The sequence below is a fragment of the Hypanus sabinus genome, chromosome 13 (assembly GCF_030144855.1).
Source record: "Hypanus sabinus isolate sHypSab1 chromosome 13, sHypSab1.hap1, whole genome shotgun sequence".
NCBI classification, from domain to species: domain Eukaryota; kingdom Metazoa; phylum Chordata; class Chondrichthyes; order Myliobatiformes; family Dasyatidae; genus Hypanus; species Hypanus sabinus.
Window position 1 is genome coordinate 63,628,842 of NC_082718.1, and position 25,848 is coordinate 63,654,689.

The 25,848-nt window shown below is 48.8% G+C and overlaps 1 protein-coding gene across 2 annotated transcripts in view; it reads right to left on the bottom strand.

Moving 5' to 3' along the window:
* The window catches only part of ntn4 (netrin 4), a 212,357-nt gene that overhangs the window by 165,040 nt on the left and 21,469 nt on the right, over positions 1 to 25,848 (bottom strand). The window lies entirely within an intron of this gene.

A 25,848-nucleotide genomic window follows, 5' to 3' on the forward strand; every position in this document is an offset into this window, starting at 1 on the left:
TGTGGGAAGACGGGGACTGGACAGATTAGGTTACTGTGGGAAGACTGAGATTGGACAGTTCAGGCTACTGAGGGAAGACAGAGACTGGACCCTTCAGGTTACTGGTGGGAGACTGAGAATGGACTGTTCAGATTATTGTGGGAAGACAGACTGGAGAGTTCAGGTTACCGTGGGTAGACTGATACAGTTTCAGGTTAATGTGGGAAGACTGAGACTGGACATTTCAGCTTACTGTGGGAAGACTGAGACCGGACAGTTCAGGTTACTGTGGGAAGACTGAGACGGGACAGTTCAGGTTACTGTGGGAAGACTGAGTCCGGACAGTTCAGCTTACTGTGGGAAGAGTGAGACTGGACAGTTCAGGTCACTGTGGGAAGACTGAGTCTAGACAGTTCAGGTTACTGTGGGAAGACTGAGACTGGACAGTTCAGGTTACTGTGGGAAGAATGAGACTGGACAGTTCAGGTTACTGTGGGAAGAATGAAACTGGATAGTTCAGGTTACTGTGGGAAGACTGAGATTGGACAGTTCAGGTTACTGTGGGAAGACTGAGACTGGACAGTTCAGGTTACTGTGGGAAGACTGAGACTGGACAGTTTAGGATTCTGTAGTAAGACTGGATAGTTCAGGTTACTGTGGGAAGACTGAGACTGGAGAGTTCAGGTTACTGTGGGAAGACTGAGACTGGACAGTTCAGGTTACGGTTGGAAGACTGAGACTGGACCGTTCAGGTTCCTGTGGGAAGACTGAGACTGCAGAGTTCAGGTTACTGTGGGAAGACTGAGACTGGACAGTTTAGGATTCTGTAGTAAGACTGGATAGTTCAGGTTACTGTGGGAAGACTGAGACTGGACAGTTCAGGTTACTGTGGGAAGACTGAGTCTGGACAGTTCAGGTTACTGTGGGAAGACTGAGACTGGACAGTTCAGGTTACTGTGGGAAGACTGAGACTGGACAGTTCAGGTCACTGTGGGAAGACTGAGTCTGGACAGTTCAGGTTACTGTGAGAAGACTGAGACTGGACAGTTCAGGTTACTGTGGGAAGACTGAGACTGGACAGTTTAGGTTACTGTGGGAAGACTGAGATTGGACAGTTCAGGCTACTGTGGGAAGACTGAGACTGGACTCTTCAGGTTACTGGTGGGAGACTGAGAATGGACTGTTCAGATTATTGTGGGAAGACAGACTGGAGAGTTCGGGTTACCGTGGGTAGACTGATACAGTTTCAGGTTAATGTGGGAAGACTGAGACTGGTCATTTCAGCTTACTGTGGGAAGACTGAGACTGGACAGTTCAGGTTACTGTGGGAAGACTGAGACTGGACAGTTCAGGTTACTGTGGTAAGACTGAGATTGGACAGTTCAGGTTACTGTGGGAAGACTGAGATTGGACAGTTCAGTTTACTGTGGGAAGTCTAAGACTGGGGACTTCAGGTTACTATGGGTAGACTGAGACTGGACAGTTCAGGTTACTGTGGGAAGACTGAGACTGGACAGTTCAGGTTACTGTGGGAAGACTGAGATTGGACAGTTCAGGTTACTGTGGGAAGACTGAGATTGGACAGTTCAGTTTACTGTGGAAGAGTGAGATTGGACAGTTCAGGTTACTGTGCGTAGACTGAAACTGGACAGTTCAGGTTACTGCGCGAAGTCTGAGAATTGACAGTTCAGGTTACTGTGGGAAGACTGAGACTGGACAGTTCAGGTTACGGTTGGAAGACTGAGACTGGACAGTTCAGGTTCCTGTGGGAAGACTGAGACTGCAGAGTTCAGGTTACTGTGGGAAGACTGAGACTGGACAATTCAGGTTACTGTGGGAAGACTGAGACTGGACAGTTCAGGTTATTGTGGGAAGACGGGGACTGGTCAGTTGAGGTTACTGTGGGAAGACTGAGATTGGACAGTTCAGGGTACTGTGGGAAGACTGAGATTGGACAGTTCAGGTTACTGTGGGAAGACTGAGACTGGACAGTTCAGGGTACTGTGGGAAGACTGAGATTGGACAGTTCAGGTTACTGTGGGAAGACTGAGACTGGACAGTTCAGGTTACTGTGGGAAGACTGAGACTGGAAAGTTCAGGTTACTGTGGGAAGACTGAGACTGGACAGTTCAGGCTACTGTGGGAAGACTGAGACTAGGCAGTTCAGCTTTCTGTGGGAAGCCTGGACAGTTCAGGTCACTGTGGGAAGACTGAGACTGGACAGTTCAGGTTACTGTGGGAAGACTGAGACTGGACAGTTCAGGTTACTGTGGGAAGACTGAGACTGGACAGCTCAGGTTACTGCGCGAAATCTGAGAATTGACAGTTGAGATTATTGTGGGAGGTCTGAGACTGGACTGATCAGGTTACTGTGGGAAGACTGAGACTAGGAATTTCAGCTTTCTGTGGGAAGCCTGGACAGTTCAGGACACTGTGGGAAGACTGAGACAGGGCAGTTTAGCTTTCTGTGGGAAGACTGTATAGTTCAGATTACTGTGGGAAGACTGGGCAGTTCAGGTTATAGTGTGAAGGCTGGACAGTTCCGGTTGCTGTGGGAAGACTGAGATTGGACAGTTCAGGTTACTGTGGGAAGACGGAGATTGGACAGTTCAGGTTACTGTGGGAAGACTGAGATTGGACAGTTCAGGTTACTGAGGGAAGACGGAGATTGGACAGTTCAGGTTACTGTGGGAAGTCAGGACAGTTCAGGTTACTGTGGGACAACTGGGACTGGACAGTTCAGGTTACTCTGGGAAGACTGACACTGGACAGTTCAGGTTACTGTGGAAAGACTGAGATTGGACAGTTCAGGTTACTATGGGAAGACTGAGACTGGACAGTTCAGGTTACTGTGGGAAGACTGAGACTGGACAGTTCAGTTTATTGAGGGAAGACTGAGACTGGACAGTTCAGGTTACTGTGGGAAGACTGAGACTGGACAGTTCAGGTTACTGTGGGAAGACGGGGACTGGACAGTTGAGGTTACTGTGGGAAGACTAAGACTGGACAGTTCAGGTTACTGTGGGAAGACTGAGACTGGACAGTTCAGGTCACTGTGGGAAGATGAATCTGGACAGTTCAGGTTACTGTGAGAAGACTGAGACTGGACAGTTCAGGTTACTGTGGGAAGACAGAGACTGGACTGTTCAGGTTATGGTGGGAAGACGGGGACTCGACAGTTTAGGTTATTGTGGGAAGACTGAGACTGGACAGTTCAGGTTACTGTGGGAAGACTGAGTCTGGACAGTTCAGCTTACTGTGGGAAGAGTGAGACTGGACAGTTCAGGTCACTGTGGGAAGACTGAGTCTAGACAGTTCAGGTTACTGTGGGAAGACTGAGATTGGACAGTTCAGTTTACTGTGGAAGAGTGAGATTGAACAGTTCAGGTTACTGTGGGAAGACTGAGACTGGACAGTTCAGGTTACTGTGGGAAGACTGAAACAGTTCAGTTCAGGTTACGGCGCGAAGACTGAGACTGGACTGTTCAGGTTACTGTGGGAAGACAGAGACTGGACAGTTCAGGTTATTGTGGGAAGACGGGGACTGGACAGTTTAGGTTACTGTGGGAAGACTGAGATTGGTCAGTTCAGGCTACTGTGGGAAGACTGAGACTGGACCCTTCAGGTTACTGGTGGGAGACTGAGAATGGACTGTTCAGATTATTGTGGGAAGACAGACTGGAGAGTTCAGGTTACTGTGGGAAGACTGAGACTGGACAGTTCAGGTTACTGTGGGAAGACTGAGACTGGACAGTTCAGGATATTGTGGGAATACTGAGATTGGACAGTTCAGGCTACTGTGGGAAGACTGAGACTGGACAGTTCAGGTTACTGTGGGAAGACTGAGACTGGATAGTTCAGGTTACTGTGGGAAGATTGAGACTGGACAGTTCAGGTTACTGTGGGAAGACTGAGACTGGACAGTTCAGGTTACTGTGGGAAGACTGAGACTGGACAGTTCAGGTTCCTCTGGGAAGACTGAGACTGCAGAGTTCAGGTTACTGTGGGAATACTGAGACTGGACAGTTTAGGATTCTGTAGTAAGACTGGATAGTTCAGGTTACTGTGGGAAGACTGAGACTGGACAGTTCAGGTTACTGTGGGAAGACTGAGTCTGGAGAGTTCAGGTTACTGTGGGAAGACAGAGACTGGACAGTTCAGGTTACGGTTGGAAGACTGAGACTGGACAGTTCAGGTTCATGTGGGAAGACTGAGACTGCAGAGTTCAGGTTACTGTGGGAAGACTGAGACTGGACAGTTTAGGATTCTGTAGTAAGACTGGATAGTTCAGGTTACTGTGGGAAGACTGAGACTGGACAGTTCAGGTTACTGTGGGAAGACTGAGTCTGGACAGTTCAGGTTACTGTGGGAAGACGGAGACTGGACAGTTCAGGTTACTGTGGGAAGACTGAGACTGGACAGTTCAGGTCACTGTGGGAAGACTGAGTCTGGACAGTTCAGGTTACTGTGAGAAGACTGAGACTGGTCAGTTCAGGCTACTGTGGGAAGACTGAGACTGGACCCTTCAGGTTACTGGTGGGAGACTGAGAATGGACTGTTCAGATTATTGTGGGAAGACAGACTGGAGAGTTCGGGTTACCGTGGGTAGACTGATACAGTTTCAGGTTAATGTGGGAAGACTGAGACTGGTCATTTCAGCTTACTGTGGGAAAACTGAGACTGGACAGTTCAGGTTACTGTGGGAAGACTGAGACTGGACAGTTCAGGTTACTGTGGTAAGACTGAGATTGGACAGTTCAGGTTACTGTGGGAAGACTGAGATTGGACAGTTCAGTTTACTGTGGAAGAGTGAGATTGGACAGTTCAGGTTACTGTGGGAAGACTGAGACTGGACAGTTCAGGTTACTGTGGGAAGTCTGAGATTGAACAGTTCAGATTACTGTGGGAAGTCTGAGACTGGACAGTTCAGGTTATTGTGGGAAGTCGGGGACTGGACAGTTGAGGTTACTGTGGGAAGACTGAGATTGGACAGTTCAGGGTACTGTGGGAATACTGAGATTGGACAGTTCAGGCTACTGTGGGAAGACTGAGACTGGACAGTTCAGGTTACTGTGGGAAGACAGAGACTGGATAGTTCAGGTTACTGTAGGAAGACTGAGACTGGACAGTTCAGGTTACTGTGGGAAGACTGAGACTGGACTGTTCAGGTTACTGTGGGAAGACTGAGACTGGACAGTTCAGGTTACGGTTGGAAGACTGAGACTGGACAGTTCAGGTTCCTGTGGGAAGACTGAGACTGCAGAGTTCAGGTTACTGTGGGAAGACTGAGACTGGACAGTTTAGGATTCTGTAGTAAGACTGGATAGTTCAGGTTACTGTGGGAAGACTGAGACTGGACAGTTCAGGTTACTGTGGGAAGACTGAGTCTGGACAGTTCAGGTTACTGTGGGAAGACGGAGACTGGACAGTTCAGGTTACTGTGGGAAGACTGAGACTGGACAGTTCAGGTCACTGTGGGAAGACTGAGTCTGGACAGTTCAGGTTACTGTGAGAAGACTGAGACTGGACAGTTCAGGCTACTGTGGGAAGACTGAGACTGGACCCTTCAGGTTACTGGTGGGAGACTGAGAATGGACTGTTCAGATTATTGTGGGAAGACAGACTGGAGAGTTCGGGTTACCGTGGGTAGACTGATACAGTTTCAGGTTAATGTGGGAAGACTGAGACTGGTCATTTCAGCTTACTGTGGGAAAACTGAGACTGGACAGTTCAGGTTACTGTGGGAAGACTGAGACTGGACAGTTCAGGTTACTGTGGTAAGACTGAGATTGTACAGTTCAGGTTACTGTGGGAAGACTGAGATTGGACAGTTCAGTTTACTGTGGAAGAGTGAGATTGGACAGTTCAGGTTACTGTGGGAAGACTGAGACTGGACAGTTCAGGTTACTGTGGGAAGACTGAGATTGAACAGTTCAGATTACTGTGGGAAGTCTGAGACTGGACAGTTCAGGTTACTGTGGGAAGACTGAGATTGAACAGTTCAGATTACTGTGGGAAGACTGAGACTGGACCCTTCAGGTTACTGGTGGGAGACTGAGAATGGACTTTTCAGATTATTGTGGGAAGACAGAGTGGAGAGTTCAGGTTACTGTGGGAAGACTGAGACTGGACAGTTCAGGTTACTGTGGGAAGACTGAGACTGGACAGTTCAGGTTACTGTGGGAAGACTGAGACTGGACAGTTCAGGTTATTGTGGGAAGACGGGGACTGGACAGTTGAGGTTACTGTGGGAAGACTGAGACGGGACAGTTCAGGTTACTGTGGGAAGACTGAGACTGGACAGTTCAGGTCACTGTGGGAAGACTGAATCTGGACAGTTCAGGTTACTGTGAGAAGACTGAGACTGGACAGTTCAGGTTACTGTGGGAAGACAGAGACTGGACTGTTCAGGTTACTGTGGGAAGACTGAGATTGGACAGTTCAGTTTACTGTGGAAGAGTGAGATTGAACAGTTCAGGTTACTGTGGGAAGACTGAGACTGGACAGTTCAGGTTACTGTGGGAAGACTGAGATTGAACAGTTCAGATTACTGTGGGTAGTCTGAGACTGGACAGTTCAGGTTACTGTGGGACGACTGAAACAGTTCAGTTCAGGTTACGGCGCGAAGACTGAGACTGGACAGTTCAGGTTACTGTGGGAAGACAGAGACTGGACAGTTCAGGTTATTGTGGGAAGACGGGGACTGGACAGTTTAGGTTACTGTGGGAAGACTGAGATTGGTCAGTTCAGGCTACTGTGGGAAGACTGAGACTGGACCCTTCAGGTTACTGTGAGAAGACTGAGACTGGACAGTTCAGGTTACTGTGGGAAGACTGAGACTGGACAGTTTAGGTTATTGTGGGAAGACTGAGATTGGACAGTTCAGGCTACTGTGGGAAGACTGAGACTGGACTCTTCAGGTTACTGGTGGGAGACTGAGAATGGACTGTTCAGATTATTGTGGGAAGACAGACTGGAGAGTTCGGGTTACCGTGGGTAGACTGATACAGTTTCAGGTTAATGTGGGAAGACTGAGACTGGTCATTTCAGCTTACTGTGGGAAGACTGAGACTGGACAGTTCAGGTTACTGTGGGAAGACTGAGACTGGACAGTTCAGGTTACTGTGGGAAGACTGAGATTGGACAGTTCAGGTTACTGTGGGAAGACTGAGATTGGACAGTTCAGTTTACTGTGGAAGAGTGAGATTGGACAGTTCAGGTTACTGTGCGTAGACTGAAACTGGACAGTTCAGGTTACTGCGCGAAGTCTGAGAATTGACAGTTCAGGTTACTGTGGGAAGACTGAGACTGGACAGTTCAGGTTACGGTTGGAAGACTGAGACTGGACAGTTCAGGTTCCTGTGGGAAGACTGAGACTGCAGAGTTCAGGTTACTGTGGGAAGACTGAGACTGGACAATTCAGGTTACTGTGGGAAGACTGAGACTGGACAGTTCAGGTTATTGTGGGAAGACGGGGACTGGTCAGTTGAGGTTACTGTGGGAAGACTGAGATTGGACAGTTCAGGGTACTGTGGGAAGACTGAGATTGGACAGTTCAGGCTACTGTGGGAAGACTGAGACTAGGCAGTTCAGCTTTCTGTGGGAAGCCTGGACAATTCAGGTCACTGTGGGAAGACTGAGACTGGACAGTTCAGGTTACTGTGGGAAGACTGAGACTGGACAGTTCAGGTTACTGTGGGAAGACTGAGACTGGACAGCTCAGGTTACTGCGCGAAATCTGAGAATTGACAGTTGAGATTATTGTGGGAGGTCTGAGACTGGACTGATCAGGTTACTGTGGGAAGACTGAGACTAGGCATTTCAGCTTTCTGTGGGAAGCCTGGACAGTTCAGGACACTGTGGGAAGACTGAGACAGGGCAGTTTAGCTTTCTGTGGGAAGACTGTATAGTTCAGATTACTGTGGGAAGACTGGGCAGTTCAGGTTATAGTGTGAAGGCTGGACAGTTCCGGTTGCTGTGAGAAGACTGAGACTGGACAGTTCAGGTTACTGTGGGAAGACGGAGATTGGACAGTTCAGGTTACTGTGGGAAGTCAGGACAGTTCAGGTTACTGTGGGACAACTGGGACTGGACAGTTCAGGTTACTCTGGGAAGACTGACACTGGACAGTTCAGGTTACTGTGGAAAGACTGAGATTGGACAGTTCAGGTTACTATGGGAAGACTGAGACTGGACAGTTCAGGTTACTGTGGGAAGACTGAGACTGGACAGTTCAGGTTACTGTGGGAAGACTGAGACTGGACAGTTCAGGTTACTGTTGGAAGACTGAGACTGGACAGTTCAGTTTCCTGTGGGAAGACTGAGACTGGACAGTTCAGGTTACTGTTGGAAGACTGAGACTGGACAGTTCAGTTTCCTGTGGGAAGACTGAGACTGGACAGTTCAGGTTTCTGTGGGAAGACTGAGATTGGACAGTTCAGGTTACTGTGGTAAGACTGAGATTGGACAGTTCAGGTTACTGTGGGAAGACTGAGATTGGACAGTTCAGTTTACTGTGGAAGAGTGAGATTGGACAGTTCAGGTTACTGTGGGAAGACTGAGACTGGACAGTTCAGGTTACTGTGGGAAGACTGAGATTGAACAGTTCAGATTACTGTGGGAAGTCTGAGACTGGACAGTTCAGGTTACTGTGGGAAGACTGAGATTGAACAGTTCAGATTACTGTGGGAAGACTGAGACTGGACCCTTCAGGTTACTGGTGGGAGACTGAGAATGGACTTTTCAGATTATTGTGGGAAGACAGAGTGGAGAGTTCAGGTTACTGTGGGAAGACTGAGACTGGACAGTTCAGGTTACTGTGGGAAGACTGAGACTGGACAGTTCAGGTTATTGTGGGAAGACGGGGACTGGACAGTTGAGGTTACTGTGGGAAGACTGAGACGGGACAGTTCAGGTTACTGTGGGAAGACTGAGACTGGACAGTTCAGGTCACTGTGGGAAGACTGAATCTGGACAGTTCAGGTTACTGTGAGAAGACTGAGACTGGACAGTTCAGGTTACTGTGGGAAGACAGAGACTGGACTGTTCAGGTTATTGTGGGAAGACGGGGACTGGACAGTTTAGGTTACTGTGGGAAGACTGAGATTGGACAGTTCAGTTTACTGTGGAAGAGTGAGATTGGACAGTTTAGGTTACTGTGGGAGGACTGAGATTGGACAGTTCAGTTTACTGTGGAAGAGTGAGATTCAACAGTTCAGGTTACTGTGGGAAGACTGAGATTGAACAGTTCAGATTACTGTGGGTAGTCTGAGCCTGGACAGTTCAGGTTACTGTGGGACGACTGAAACAGTTCAGTTCAGGTTACGGCGCGAAGACTGAGACTGGACAGTTCAGGTTACTGTGGGAAGACAGAGACTGGACAGTTCAGGTTATTGTGGGAAGACGGGGACTGGACAGTTTAGGTTACTGTGGGAAGACTGAGATTGGTCAGTTCAGGCTACTGTGGGAAGACTGAGACTGGACCCTTCAGGTTACTGGTGGGAGACTGAGAATGGACTGTTCAGATTATTGTGGGAAGACAGACTGGAGAGTTCAGGTTACTGTGGGAAGACTGAGACTGGACAGTTCAGGGTACTGTGGGAATACTGAGATTGGACAGTTCAGTTTACTGTGGAAGAGTGAGATTGGACAGTTCAGGTTACTGTTGGAAGACTGAGACTGGACAGTTCAGGTTACTGTGGGAAGACTGAGATTGAAAAGTTCAGATTACTGTGGGAAGTCTGAGACTGGACAGTTCAGGTTACTGTGCGTAGACTGAAACTGGACAGTTCAGGTTACTGCGCGAAGTCTGAGAATTGACAGTTCAGATTATTGTGGGAAGACAGAGACTGGACAGTTCAGTTTACTGTGGGAAGACTGAGACTGTGGAGTTCAGGTTACTATGGGAAGAATGAGACTGGACAGTTCAGGTTACTGTGGGAAGACTGAGACTGGACAGTTCAGGTTACTGTGGGAAGACTGAGACTGGACAGTTCAGGTTACGGTTGGAAGACTGAGACTGGACAGTTCAGGTTCCTGTGGGAAGACTGAGACTGCAGAGTTCAGGTTACTGTGGGAAGACTGAGACTGGACAGTTTAGGATTCTGTAGTAAGACTGGATAGTTCAGGTTACTGTGGGAAGACTGAGACTGGACAGTTCAGGTTACGGTTGGAAGACTGAGACTGGACAGTTCAGGTTACTGTGGGAAGACTGAGACTGGACAGATCAGGTTCCTGTGGGAAGACTGAGACTGCAGAGTTCAGGTTACTGTGGGAAGACTGAGACTGGACAGTTTAGGATTCTGTAGTAAGACTGGATAGTTCAGGTTACTGTGGGAAGACTGAGACTGGACAGTTCAGGTTACTGTGGGAAGACTGAGTCTGGACAGTTCAGGTTACGGTTGGAAGACTGAGACTGGACAGTTCAGGTTACTGTGGGAAGACTGAGACTGCAGAGTTCAGGTTACTGTGGGAAGACTGAGACTGGACAGTTTAGGATTCTGTAGTAAGACTGGATAGTTCAGGTTACTGTGGGAAGACTGAGACTGGACAGTTCAGGTTACTGTGGGAAGACTGAGTCTGGACAGTTCAGGTTACTGTGGGAAGACTGAGACTGGACAGTTCAGGTTACTGTGGGAAGACTGAGACTGGACAGTTCAGGTCACTGTGGGAAGACAGAGACTGGACAGTTCAGGTTATGGTGGGAAGACGGGGACTGGACAGTTTAGGTTACTGTGGGAAGACTGAGACTGGACAGTTCAGGTTACTGTGGGAAGACTGAGACTGGACAGTTCAGGTCACTGTGGGAAGACAGAGACTGGACAGTTCAGGTTATGGTGGGAAGACGGGGACTGGACAGTTTAGGTTACTGTGGGAAGACTGAGATTGGACAGTTCAGGCTACTGTGGGAAGACTGAGACTGGACCCTTCAGGTTACTGGTGGGAGACTGAGAATGGACTGTTCAGTTTACTGTGGGAAGACTGAGACTGTGGAGTTCAGGTTACTATGGGAAGAATGAGACTGGACAGTTCAGGTTACTGTGGGAAGACTGAGACTGGACAGTTCAGGTTACTGTGGGAAGACTGAGACTGGACAGTTCAGGTTACGGTTGGAAGACTGAGACTGGACAGTTCAGGTTCCTGTGGGAAGACTGAGACTGCAGAGTTCAGGTTACTGTGGGAAGACTGAGACTGGACAGTTTAGGATTCTGTAGTAAGACTGGATAGTTCAGGTTACTGTGGGAAGACTGAGACTGGACAGTTCAGGTTACGGTTGGAAGACTGAGACTGGACAGTTCAGGTTACTGTGGGAAGACTGAGACTGGACAGTTCAGGTTCCTGTGGGAAGACTGAGACTGCAGAGTTCAGGTTACTGTGGGAAGACTGAGACTGGACAGTTTAGGATTCTGTAGTAAGACTGGATAGTTCAGGTTACTGTGGGAAGACTGAGACTGGACAGTTCAGGTTACTGTGGGAAGACTGAGTCTGGACAGTTCAGGTTACTGTGGGAAGACTGAGACTGGACAGTTCAGGTTACTGTGGGAAGACTGAGACTGGACAGTTCAGGTCACTGTGGGAAGACAGAGACTGGACAGTTCAGGTTATGGTGGGAAGACGGGGACTGGACAGTTTAGGTTACTGTGGGAAGACTGAGACTGGACAGTTCAGGTTACTGTGGGAAGACTGAGACTGGACAGTTCAGGTCACTGTGGGAAGACAGAGACTGGACAGTTCAGGTTATGGTGGGAAGACGGGGACTGGACAGTTTAGGTTACTGTGGGAAGACTGAGATTGGACAGTTCAGGCTACTGTGGGAAGACTGAGACTGGACCCTTCAGGTTACTGGTGGGAGACTGAGAATGGACTGTTCAGTTTACTGTGGGAAGACTGAGACTGTGGAGTTCAGGTTACTATGGGAAGAATGAGACTGGACAGTTCAGGTTACTGTGGGAAGACTGAGACTGGACAGTTCAGGTTACTGTGGGAAGACTGAGACTGGACAGTTCAGGTTACGGTTGGAAGACTGAGACTGGACAGTTCAGGTTCCTGTGGGAAGACTGAGACTGCAGAGTTCAGGTTACTGTGGGAAGACTGAGACTGGACAGTTTAGGATTCTGTAGTAAGACTGGATAGTTCAGGTTACTGTGGGAAGACTGAGACTGGACAGTTCAGGTTACGGTTGGAAGACTGAGACTGGACAGTTCAGGTTACTGTGGGAAGACTGAGACTGGACAGTTCAGGTTCCTGTGGGAAGACTGAGACTGCAGAGTTCAGGTTACTGTGGGAAGACTGAGACTGGACAGTTTAGGATTCTGTAGTAAGACTGGATAGTTCAGGTTACTGTGGGAAGACTGAGACTGGACAGTTCAGGTTACTGTGGGAAGACTGAGTCTGGACAGTTCAGGTTACTGTGGGAAGACTGAGACTGGACAGTTCAGGTTACTGTGGGAAGACTGAGACTGGACAGTTCAGGTCACTGTGGGAAGACAGAGACTGGACAGTTCAGGTTATGGTGGGAAGACGGGGACTGGACAGTTTAGGTTACTGTGGGAAGACTGAGATTGGACAGTTCAGGCTACTGTGGGAAGACTGAGACTGGACCCTTCAGGTTACTGGTGGGAGACTGAGAATGGACTGTTCAGATTATTGTGGGAAGACAGACTGGAGAGTTCGGGTTACCGTGGGTTGACTGATACAGTTTCAGGTTAATGTGGGAAGACTGAGACTGGACAGTTCAGGTTACTGTGGGAAGACTGAGACTGGACAGTTCAGTTTACTGTGGAAGAGTGAGATTGGACAGTTCAGGTTACTGTGGGAAGACTGAGACTGGACAGCTCAGGTTACTGTGGGAAGACTGAGATTGAACAGTTCAGATTACTGTGGGATGTCTGAGACTGGACAGTTCAGGTTACTGTGCGTAGACTGAAACTGGACAGTTCAGGTTACTGTGGGAAGACTGAGATTGGACAGTTCAGTTTACTGTGGAAGAGTGAGATTGGACAGTTCAGGTTACTGTTGGAAGACTGAGACTGGACAGTTCAGGTTACTGTGGGAAGACTGAGATTGAAAAGTTCAGATTACTGTGGGAAGTCTGAGACTGGACAGTTCAGGTTACTGTGCGTAGACTGAAACTGGACAGTTCAGGTTACTGCGCGAAGTCTGAGAATTGACAGTTCAGATTATTGTGGGAAGACAGAGACTGGACAGTTCAGTTTACTGTGGGAAGACTGAGACTGTGGAGTTCAGGTTACTATGGGAAGAATGAGACTGGACAGTTCAGGTTACTGTGGGAAGACTGAGACTGGACAGTTCAGGTTACTGTGGGAAGACTGAGACTGGACAGTTCAGGTTACGGTTGGAAGACTGAGACTGGACAGTTCAGGTTCCTGTGGGAAGACTGAGACTGCAGAGTTCAGGTTACTGTGGGAAGACTGAGACTGGACAGTTTAGGATTCTGTAGTAAGACTGGATAGTTCAGGTTACTGTGGGAAGACTGAGACTGGACAGTTCAGGTTACGGTTGGAAGACTGAGACTGGACAGTTCAGGTTACTGTGGGAAGACTGAGACTGGACAGATCAGGTTCCTGTGGGAAGACTGAGACTGCAGAGTTCAGGTTACTGTGGGAAGACTGAGACTGGACAGTTTAGGATTCTGTAGTAAGACTGGATAGTTCAGGTTACTGTGGGAAGACTGAGACTGGACAGTTCAGGTTACTGTGGGAAGACTGAGTCTGGACAGTTCAGGTTACGGTTGGAAGACTGAGACTGGACAGTTCAGGTTACTGTGGGAAGACTGAGACTGCAGAGTTCAGGTTACTGTGGGAAGACTGAGACTGGACAGTTTAGGATTCTGTAGTAAGACTGGATAGTTCAGGTTACTGTGGGAAGACTGAGACTGGACAGTTCAGGTTACTGTGGGAAGACTGAGTCTGGACAGTTCAGGTTACTGTGGGAAGACTGAGACTGGACAGTTCAGGTTACTGTGGGAAGACTGAGACTGGACAGTTCAGGTCACTGTGGGAAGACAGAGACTGGACAGTTCAGGTTATGGTGGGAAGACGGGGACTGGACAGTTTAGGTTACTGTGGGAAGACTGAGACTGGACAGTTCAGGTTACTGTGGGAAGACTGAGACTGGACAGTTCAGGTCACTGTGGGAAGACAGAGACTGGACAGTTCAGGTTATGGTGGGAAGACGGGGACTGGACAGTTTAGGTTACTGTGGGAAGACTGAGATTGGACAGTTCAGGCTACTGTGGGAAGACTGAGACTGGACCCTTCAGGTTACTGGTGGGAGACTGAGAATGGACTGTTCAGTTTACTGTGGGAAGACTGAGACTGTGGAGTTCAGGTTACTATGGGAAGAATGAGACTGGACAGTTCAGGTTACTGTGGGAAGACTGAGACTGGACAGTTCAGGTTACTGTGGGAAGACTGAGACTGGACAGTTCAGGTTACGGTTGGAAGACTGAGACTGGACAGTTCAGGTTCCTGTGGGAAGACTGAGACTGCAGAGTTCAGGTTACTGTGGGAAGACTGAGACTGGACAGTTTAGGATTCTGTAGTAAGACTGGATAGTTCAGGTTACTGTGGGAAGACTGAGACTGGACAGTTCAGGTTACGGTTGGAAGACTGAGACTGGACAGTTCAGGTTACTGTGGGAAGACTGAGACTGGACAGTTCAGGTTCCTGTGGGAAGACTGAGACTGCAGAGTTCAGGTTACTGTGGGAAGACTGAGACTGGACAGTTTAGGATTCTGTAGTAAGACTGGATAGTTCAGGTTACTGTGGGAAGACTGAGACTGGACAGTTCAGGTTACTGTGGGAAGACTGAGTCTGGACAGTTCAGGTTACTGTGGGAAGACTGAGACTGGACAGTTCAGGTTACTGTGGGAAGACTGAGACTGGACAGTTCAGGTCACTGTGGGAAGACAGAGACTGGACAGTTCAGGTTATGGTGGGAAGACGGGGACTGGACAGTTTAGGTTACTGTGGGAAGACTGAGACTGGACAGTTCAGGTTACTGTGGGAAGACTGAGACTGGACAGTTCAGGTCACTGTGGGAAGACAGAGACTGGACAGTTCAGGTTATGGTGGGAAGACGGGGACTGGACAGTTTAGGTTACTGTGGGAAGACTGAGATTGGACAGTTCAGGCTACTGTGGGAAGACTGAGACTGGACCCTTCAGGTTACTGGTGGGAGACTGAGAATGGACTGTTCAGTTTACTGTGGGAAGACTGAGTCTGTGGAGTTCAGGTTACTATGGGAAGAATGAGACTGGACAGTTCAGGTTACTGTGGGAAGACTGAGACTGGACAGTTCAGGTTACTGTGGGAAGACTGAGACTGGACAGTTCAGGTTACGGTTGGAAGACTGAGACTGGACAGTTCAGGTTCCTGTGGGAAGACTGAGACTGCAGAGTTCAGGTTACTGTGGGAAGACTGAGACTGGACAGTTTAGGATTCTGTAGTAAGACTGGATAGTTCAGGTTACTGTGGGAAGACTGAGACTGGACAGTTCAGGTTACGGTTGGAAGACTGAGACTGGACAGTTCAGGTTACTGTGGGAAGACTGAGACTGGACAGTTCAGGTTCCTGTGGGAAGACTGAGACTGCAGAGTTCAGGTTACTGTGGGAAGACTGAGACTGGACAGTTTAGGATTCTGTAGTAAGACTGGATAGTTCAGGTTACTGTGGGAAGACTGAGACTGGACAGTTCAGGTTACTGTGGGAAGACTGAGTCTGGACAGTTCAGGTTACTGTGGGAAGACTGAGACTGGACAGTTCAGGTTACTGTGGGAAGACTGAGACTGGACAGTTCAGGTCACTGTGGGAAGACAGAGACTGGACAGTTCAGGTTATGGTGGGAAGACGGGGACTGGACAGTTTAGGTTACTGTGGGAAGACTGAGATTGGACAGTTCAGGCTACTGTGGGAAGACTGAGACTGGACCCTTCAGGTTACTGGTGGGAGACTGAGAATGGACTGTTCAGATTATTGTGGGAAGACAGACTGGAGAGTTCGGGTTACCGTGGGTTGACTGATACAGTTTCAGGTTAATGTGGGAAGACTGAGACTGGACAGTTCAGGTTACTGTGGGAAGACTGAGACTGGACAGTTCAGTTTACTGTGGAAGAGTGAGATTGGACAGTTCAGGTTACTGTGGGAAGACTGAGACTGGACAGCTCAGGTTACTGTGGGAAGACTGAGATTGAACAGTTCAGATTACTGTGGGATGTCTGAGACTGGACAGTTCAGGTTACTGTGCGTAGACTGAAACTGGACAGTTCAGGTTACTGTGGGAAGACTGAGACTGGACAGTTCAGGTTACTGTGGGAAGACTGAGATTGGACAGTTCAGTTTACTGTGGAAGAGTGAGATTGGACAGTTTAGGTTACTGTGGGAGGACTGAGATTGGACAGTTCAGTTTACTGTGGAAGAGTGAGATTGAACAGTTCAGGTTACTGTGGGAAGACTGAGACTGGACAGTTCAGGTTACTGTGGGAAGACTGAGATTGAACAGTTCAGATTACTGTGGGTAGTCTGAGACTGGACAGTTCAGGTTACTGTGGGACGACTGAAACAGTTCAGTTCAGGTTACGGCGCGAAGACTGAGACTGGACAGTTCAGGTTACTGTGGGAAGACAGAGACTGGACAGTTCAGGTTATTGTGGGAAGACGGGGACTGGACAGTTTAGGTTACTGTGGGAAGACTGAGATTGGTCAGTTCAGGCTACTGTGGGAAGACTGAGACTGGACCCTTCAGGTTACTGGTGGGAGACTGAGAATGGACTGTTCAGATTATTGTGGGAAGACAGACTGGAGAGTTCAGGTTACTGTGGGAAGACTGAGACTGGACAGTTCAGGTTACTGTGGGAAGACTGAGACTGGACAGTTCAGGGTACTGTGGGAATACTGAGATTGGACAGTTCAGTTTACTGTGGAAGAGTGAGATTGGACAGTTCAGGTTACTTTTGGAAGACTGAGACTGGACAGTTCAGGTTACTGTGGGAAGACTGAGATTGAAAAGTTCAGATTACTGTGGGAAGTCTGAGACTGGACAGTTCAGGTTACTGTGCGTAGACTGAGACTGTGGAGTTCAGGTTACTATGGGAAGAATGAGACTGGACAGTTCAGGTTACTGTGGGAAGACTGAGACTGGACAGTTCAGGTTACTGTGGGAAGACTGAGACTGGACAGTTCAGGTTACGGTTGGAAGACTGAGACTGGACAGTTCAGGTTACTGTGGGAAGACTGAGACTGGACAGTTCAGGTTCCTGTGGGAAGACTGAGACTGCAGAGTTCAGGTTACTGTGGGAAGACTGAGACTGGACAGTTTAGGATTCTGTAGTAAGACTGGATAGTTCAGGTTACTGTGGGAAGACTGAGACTGGACAGTTCAGGTTACTGTGGGAAGACTGAGTCTGGACAGTTCAGGTTACTGTGGGAAGACTGAGACTGGACAGTTCAGGTTACTGTGGGAAGACTGAGACTGGACAGTTCAGGTCACTGTGGGAAGACAGAGACTGGACAGTTCAGGTTATGGTGGGAAGACGGGGACTGGACAGTTTAGGTTACTGTGGGAAGACTGAGATTGGACAGTTCAGGCTACTGTGGGAAGACTGAGACTGGACCCTTCAGGTTACTGGTGGGAGACTGAGAATGGACTGTTCAGATTATTGTGGGAAGACAGACTGGAGAGTTCGGGTTACCGTGGGTAGACTGATACAGTTTCAGGTTAATGTGGGAAGACTGAGACTGGACAGTTCAGGTTACTGTGGGAAGACTGAGACTGGACAGTTCAGTTTACTGTGGAAGAGTGAGATTGGACAGTTCAGGTTACTGTGGGAAGACTGAGACTGGACAGCTCAGGTTACTGTGGGAAGACTGAGATTGAACAGTTCAGATTAATGTGGGATGTCTGAGACTGGACAGTTCAGGTTACTGTGCGTAGACTGAAACTGGACAGTTCAGGTTACTGTGGGAAGACTGAGACTGGACAGTTCAGGTTACTGTGGGAAGACTGAGATTGAACAGTTCAGGTTACTGTGGGAAGACTGAGACTGGACAGATCAGGTTACTGTGGGAAGACTGAGATTGAACAGTTCAGGTTACTGTGGGAAGACTGAAACTGGACAGTTCAGGTTTCTGCGCGAAGTCTGAGAATTGACAGTTCAGATTATTGTGGGAAGACTGAGACTGGACAGTTCAGGTTACGGTTGGAAGACTGAGACTGGACAGTTCAGGTTCCTGTGGGAAGACTGAGACTGCAGAGTTCAGGTTACTGTGGGAAGACTGAGACTGGACAGTTCAGGTTACTGTGGGAAGACTGAGACTGGACAATTCAGGTTACTGTGGGAAGACTGAGACTGGACAGTTCAGGTTACTGTGGGAAGACGGGGACTGGACAGTTCAGGTTACTGTGGGAAGACTGAATCTGGACAGTTCAGGTTACTGTGGGAAGAGTGAGACTGGACAGTTCAGGTCACTGTGGGAAGACTGAGTCTAGACAGTTCAGGTTACTGTGGGAAGACTGAGATTGGACAGTTCAGGGTACTGTGGGAAGACTGAGATTGGACAGTTCAGGGTACTGTGGGAAGACTGAGATTGGACAGTTCAGGCTACTGTGGAGAGACTGAGACTGGACAGTTCAGGTTACTGTGGGAAGACTGAGACTGGACAGCTCAGGTTACTGCGCGAAATCTGAGAATTGACAGATGAGATTATTGTGGGAGGTCTGAGACTGGACAGATCAGGTTACTGTGGGAAGACTGAGACTAGGCAGTTCAGCTTTCTGTGGGAAGCCTGGACAGTTCAGGTCACTGTGGGAAGTCAGGACAGTTCAGGTTACTGTGGGACAACTGGGACTGGACAGTTCAGGTTACTCTGGGAAGACTGACACTGGACAGTTCAGGTTACTGTGGAAAGACTGAGATTGGACAGTTCAGGTTACTATGGGAAGACTGAGACTGGACAGTTCAGGTTACTGTGGGAAGACTGAGACTGGACAGTTCAGGTTACTGTGGGAAGACTGAGACTGGACAGTTCAGGTTACTGTTGGAAGACTGAGACTGGACAGTTCAGTTTCCTGTGGGAAGACTGAGACTGGACAGTTCAGGTTACTGTTGGAAGACTGAGACTGGACAGTTCAGTTTCCTGTGGGAAGACTGAGACTGGACAGTTCAGGTTTCTGTGGGAAGACTGAGATTGGACAGTTCAGGTTACTGTGGGAAGACTGAGACTGGACAGTTCAGGTTACTGTGGGAAGACTGAGACTGGACAGTTCAGGTTACTGTTGGAAGACTGAGACTGGACAGTTCAGTTTCCTGTGGGAAGACTGAGACTGGACAGTTCAGGTTACTGTTGGAAGACTGAGACTGGACAGTTTAGTTTCCTGTGGGAAGACTGAGACTGGACAGTTCAGGTTTCTGTGGGAAGACTGAGATTGGACAGTTCAGGTTTCTGTGGGAAGACTGAGATTGGACAGTTCAGGTTACTGTGGGAAGACTGAGACTGGACAGTTCAGGTTACTGTGGGAAGACTGAGATTGGACAGTTCAGGTTACTGTTGGAAGACTGAGACTGGACAGTTCAGTTTCCTGTGGGAAGACTGAGACTGGACAGTTCAGGTTTCTGTGGGAAGACTGAGATTGGACAGTTCAGGTTACTGTGGGAAGTCAGGACAGTTCAGGTTACCGTGGGACAACTGGGACTGGACAGTTCAGGTTACTCTGGGAAGACTGACACTGGACAGTTCAGGTTACTGTGGGAAGACTGAGATTGGACAGTTCAGGTTACTGTTGGAAGACTGAGACTGGACAGTTCAGTTTCCTGTGGGAAGACTGAGACTGGACAGTTCAGGTTATTGTGGGAAGACGGGGACTGGACAGTTGAGGTTACTGTGGGAAGACTGAGATTGGACAGTTCAGATTGCAGTGGGAAGACTGAGACTGGACAGTTCAGGTTCCTGTGGGAAGACTGAGACTGGACAGTTCAGGTTATTGTGGGAAGACGGGGACTGGACAGTTGAGGTTACTGTGGGAAGACTGAGACTGGACAGTTCAGGTTACTGTGGGAAGACTGAGACTGGACAGTTCAGGTTTCTATGGGAAGACTGAGATTGGACAGTTCAGGTTTCTGTGGGAAGACTGAGATTGGACAGTTCAGGTTACTGTGGGAAGACTGAGACTGGACAGTTCAGGTTATTGTGGGAAGACTGAGACTGGACAGTTCAGGTTTCTGTGGGAAGTCTGAGATTGGACAGTTCAGGTTTCTGTGGGAAGACTGAGATTGGACAGTTCAGGTTACTGTGGGAAGACTGAGACTGGACAGTTCAGGTTACTGTGGGAAGACTGAGATTGGACAGTTCAGGTTACTGTTGGAAGACTGAGACTGGACAGTTCAGTTTCCTGTGGGAAGACTGAGACTGGACAGTTCAGGTTTCTGTGGGAAGACTGAGATTGGACAGTTTAGGTTACTGTGGGAAGTCAGGACAGTTCAGGTTACTGTGGGACAACTGGGACTGGACAGTTCAGGTTACTCTGGGAAGACTGACACTGGACAGTTCAGGTTACTGTGGAAAGACTGAGATTGGACAGTTCAGATTCCTGTGGGAAGACTGAGACTGGACAGTTCAGGTTATTGTGGGAAGACGGGGACTGGACAGTTGAGGTTACTGTGGGAAGACTGAGATTGGACAGTTCAGATTGCAGTGGGAAGACTGAGACTGGACAGTTCAGGTTCCTGTGGGAAGACTGAGACTGGACAGTTCAGGTTATTGTGGGAAGACGGGGACTGGACAGTTGAGGTTACTGTGGGAAGACTGAGACTGGACAGTTCAGGTTACTGTGGGAAGACTGAGACTGGACAGTTCAGGTTTCTATGGGAAGACTGAGATTGGACAGTTCAGGTTTCTGTGGGAAGACTGAGATTGGACAGTTCAGGTTACTGTGGGAAGACTGAGACTGGACAGTTCAGGTTATTGTGGGAAGACTGAGACTGGACAGTTCAGGTTTCTGTGGGAAGACTGAGATTGGACAGTTCAGGTTTCTGTGGGAAGACTGAGATTGGACAGTTCAGGTTACTGTGGGAAGACTGAGACTGGACAGTTCAGGTTACTGTGGGAAGACTGAGATTGGACAGTTCAGGTTACTGTTGGAAGACTGAGACTGGACAGTTCAGTTTCCTGTGGGAAGACTGAGACTGGACAGTTCAGGTTTCTGTGGGAAGACTGAGATTGGACAGTTCAGGTTACTGTGGGAAGTCAGGACAGTTCAGGTTACTGTGGGACAACTGGGACTGGACAGTTCAGGTTACTCTGGGAAGACTGACACTGGACAGTTCAGGTTACTGTGGAAAGACTGAGATTGGACAGTTCAGATTGCTGTGGGAAGACGGAGACTGGACAGTTCAGGTTCCTGTGGGAAGACTGAGACTGGACAGTTCAGGTTATTGTGGGAAGACGGGGACTGGACAGTTGAGGTTACTGTGGGAAGACTGAGATTGGACAGTTCAGATTGCAGTGGGAAGACTGAGACTGGACAGTTCAGGTTCCTGTGGGAAGACTGAGACTGGACAGTTCAGGTTATTGTGGGAAGACGGGGACTGGACAGTTGAGGTTACTGTGGGAAGACTGAGACTGGACAGTTCAGGTTACTGTGGGAAGACTGAGACTAGACAGTTCAGGTTTCTATGGGAAGACTGAGATTGGACAGTTCAGGTTTCTGTGGGAAGACTGAGATTGGACAGTTCAGGTTACTGTGGGAAGACTGAGACTGGACAGTTCAGGTTACTGTGGGAAGACTGAGACTGGACAGTTCAGGTTACTGTTGGAAGACTGAGACTGGACAGTTCAGTTTCCTGTGGGAAGACTGAGACTGGACAGTTCAGGTTTCTGTGGGAAGACTGAGATTGGACAGTTCAGGTTACTGTGGGAAGTCAGGACAGTTCAGGTTACTGTGCGACAACTGGGACTGGACAGTTCAGGTTACTCTGGGAAGACTGACACTGGACAGTTCAGGTTACTGTGGAAAGTGAGATTGGACAGTTCAGATTGCTGTGGGAAGACTGAGACTGGACAGTTCAGGTTCCTGTGGGAAGACTGAGACTGGACAGTTCAGGTTATTGTGGGAAGACGGGGACTGGACAGTTGAGGTTACTGTGGGAAGACTGAGACTGGACAGTTCAGGTTACTGTGGGAAGACTGAGACTGGACAGTTCAGGTTATTGTGGGAAGACTGAGACTGGACAGTTCAGGTTATTGTGGGAAGACTGAGACTGGACAGTTCAGTTACTGTGGGAAGACTGAGACTGGACAGTTGAGGTTACTGTGGGAAGACTGAGACTGGACAGTTCAGGTTACTGTGGGAAGACTGAGACTGGTCAGCTCAGGTTACTGCGCGAATTCTGAGAATTGACAGTTCAGATTATTGTGGGAAGTCTGAGACTGGACAGATCAGGTTACTGTGGGAAGACTGAGACTAGGCAGTTCAGCTTTCTGTGGGAAGCCTGGACAGTTCAGGTCACTGTGGGAATACTGAGACAGGGCAGTTTAGCTTTCTGTCGGAAGACTGCATAGTTCAGATTACTGTGGGAAGACTGGGCAGTTCAGGTTACAGTGTGATGGCTGGACAGTTCCGGTTGCTGTGGGAAGACTGAGATTGGACAGTTCAGGTTACTGTGGGAAGACGGAGATTAGACAGTTCAGGTTACTGTGGGAAGACTGAGATTGGACAGTTCAGGTTACTGTGAGAAGACTGAGATTGGGCAGTTCAGGTTACTGTGGGAAGTCAGGACAGTTCAGGTTACTGTGGGACAACTGGGACTGGACAGTTCAGGTTACTCTGGGAAGACTGACACTGGACAGTTCAGGTTACTGTGGGAAGACTGAGACTGGACAGTTCAGGTTACTGTGGGAAGACTGAGACTGGACAGTTCAGGTTACTGTGGGAAGACTGAGACTGGACAGTTCAGGTTACTGTTGGAAGACTGAGACTGGACAGTTCAGTTTCCTGTGGGAAGACTGAGACTGGACAGTTCAGGTTACTGTGGGAAGACTGAGATTGGACAGTTCAGGTTACTGTGTGAAGTCAGGACAGTTCAGGTTACTGTGGGACAACTGGGACTGGACAGTTTAGGTTACTCTGGGAAGACTGAGACTGGACAGTTCAGGTTACTCTGGGAAGACTGACACTGGACAGTTCAGGTTACTGTGGAAAGACTGAGATTGGACAGTTCAGATTGCTGTGGGAAGACTGAGACTGGACAGTTCAGGTTATTGTGGGAAGACGGGGACTGGACAGTTGAGGTTACTGTGGGAAGACTGAGATTGGACAGTTCAGGGTACTGTGGGAAGACTGAGATTGGACAGTTCAGGCTACTGTGGGAAGACTGAGACTGGACAGTTCAGGTTACTGTGGGAAGACTGAGACTGGACAGTTCAGGTTACTGTGGGAAGACGGGGACTGGACAGTTGAGGTTACTGTGGGAAGACTGAGATTGGACAGTTCAGGGTACTGTGGGAAGACTGAGATTGGACAGTTCAGGCTACTGTGGGAAGACTGAGATTGGACAGTTCAGGCTACTGTGGGAAGACTGAGACTGGACAGTTCAGGTTACTGTGGGAAGACTGAGACTGGACAGCTCAGGTTACTGCGCGAAATCTGAGAATTGACAGTTGAGATTATTGTGGGAGGTCTGAGACTGGACAGATCAGGTTACTGTGGGAAGACTGAGACTAGGCAGTTCAGCTTTCTGTGGGAAGCCTGGACAGTTCAGGTCACTGTGGGAAGACTGAGACAGGGCAGTTTAGCTTTCTGTGGGAAGACTGCATAGTTCAGATTACTGTGGGAAGACTGGGCAGTTCAGGTTACAGTGTGAAGGCAGGACAGTTCCGGTTGCTGTGGGAAGACTGAGATTAGACAGTTCAGGTTACTGTGGGAAGACGGAGATTGGACAGTTCAGGTTACTGTGGGAAGACTGAGATTGGACAGTTCAGGTTACTGTGGGAAGACGGAGATTGGACAGTTCAGGTTACTGTGGGAAGTCAGGACAGTTCAGGTTACTGTGGGACAACTGGGACTGGACAGTTCAGGTTACTCTGGGAAGACTGACACTGGACATTTCAGGTTACTGTGGAAAGACTGAGATTGGACAGTTCAGGTTACTATGGGAAGACTGAGACTGGACAGTTCAGGTTACTGTGGGAAGACTGAGACTGGACAGTTCAGGTTACTGTGGGAAGACTGAGACTGGACAGTTCAGGTTACTGTTGGAAGACTGAGACTGGACAGTTCAGTTTCCTGTGGGAAGACTGAGACTGGACAGTTCAGGTTACTGTTGGAAGACTGAGACTGGACAGTTCAGTTTCCTGTGGGAAGACTGAGACTGGACAGTTCAGGTTTCTGTGGGAAGACTGAGATTGGACAGTTCAGGTTACTGTGGGAAGACTGAGACTGGACAGTTCAGGTTACTCTGGGAAGACTGAGACAGGACAGTTCAGGTTACTGTTGGAAGACTGAGACTGGACAGTTCAGTTTCCTGTGGGAAGACTGAGACTGGACAGTTCAGGTTACTGTTGGAAGACTGAGACTGGACAGTTTAGTTTCCTGTGGGAAGACTGAGACTGGACAGTTCAGGTTTCTGTGGGAAGACTGAGATTGGACAGTTCAGGTTACTGTGGGAAGTCAGGACAGTTCAGGTTACTGTGGGACAACTGGGACTGGACAGTTCAGGTTACTCTGGGAAGACTGACACAGGACAGTTCAGGTTACTGTGGAAAGACTGAGATTGGACAGTTCAGATTGCTGTGGGAAGACTGAGACTGGACAGTTCAGGTTCCTGTGGGAAGACTGAGACTGGACAGTTCAGGTTACTGTGGGAAGACTGAGATTGGACAGTTCAGGGTATGTGGGAAGACTGAGATTGGACAGTTCAGGCTACTGTGGGAAGACTGAGACTGGACAGCTCAGGTTACTGCGCGAAATCTGAGAATTGACAGTTGAGATTATTGTGGGAGGTCTGAGACTGGACAGATCAGGTTACTGTGGGAAGACTGAGACTAGGCAGTTCAGCTTTCTGTGGGAAGCCTGGACAGTTCAGGTCACTGTGGGAATACTGAGACAGGGCAGTTTAGCTTTCTGTGGGAAGACTGCATAGTTCAGATTACTGTGGGAAGACTGGGCAGTTCAGGTTACAGTGTGAAGGCTGGACAGTTCCGGTTGCTGTGGGAAGACTGAGATTGGACAGTTCAGGTTACTGTGGGAAGACGGAGATTGGACAGTTCAGTTTACTGTGGGAAGTCAGGACAGTTCAGGTTACTGTGGGACAACTGGGACTGGACAGTTCAGGTTACTCTGGGAAGACTGACACTGGACAGTTCAGGTTACTGTGGAAAGACTGAGATTGGACAGTTCAGGTTACTATGGGAAGACTGAGACTGGACAGTTCAGGTTACTGTGGGAAGACTGAGACTGGACGGTTCAGGTTACTGTGGGAAGACTGAGACTGGACAGTTCAGTTTCCTGTGGGAAGACTGAGACTGGACAGTTCAGGTTACTGTGGGAAGACGGAGATTGGACAGTTCAGGTTACTGTGGGAAGTCAGGACAGTTCAGGTTACTGTGGGACAACTGGGACTGGACAGTTCAGGTTACTCTGGGAAGACTGAGACTGGACAGTTCAGGTTACTGTGAGAAGACTGAGATTGGACAGTTCAGATTGCTGTGGGAAGACTGAGACTGGACAGTTCAGGTTCCTGTGGGAAGACTGAGACTGGACAGTTCAGGTTACTGTGGGAAGACTGAGACTGGACACTACAGGTTACTGTGGGAAGACTGAGACTGGACAGTTCAGGTTACTGTGGGAAGACTGAGA